Here is a 387-nt window from a genome sequence, read left to right on the forward strand (position 1 = left end):
ACTGAAAATGTATTACCATCACCTTCAATGCCTCTCTGTATCCCAGAGGTCCTTGTTCTTTTTCAGAACTTCTAAGATATTTAGTGTTGCTAACCTGCGTGTCTCCTTTGCTTGGCGCACTGTGTGTGCTGAACACCAATTTAACACAGTGGGGCCATCACATGCATCTCACCTTCCAGGAGAGCTAGGGTGAACACTATGGCAAGGCCAGCTCCACGCTTGGACACCAATGACAAGTTTCTCAAGGAAATTAGTAATCTATCCATATCACCTATACTGAGATCTGCTGGGATAAATAAGCCCTTGTAATATTTTAGCTCCTCTGTGTTAATCACAAGGAAGTGAAAGAGAGAGTGTTTCACAAATGGAATTATAACACAAGCAAAG

This window comes from Oenanthe melanoleuca, chromosome Z (assembly GCF_029582105.1).
Source record: "Oenanthe melanoleuca isolate GR-GAL-2019-014 chromosome Z, OMel1.0, whole genome shotgun sequence".
In the NCBI taxonomy this organism is placed as follows: Eukaryota; Metazoa; Chordata; class Aves; order Passeriformes; family Muscicapidae; genus Oenanthe; species Oenanthe melanoleuca.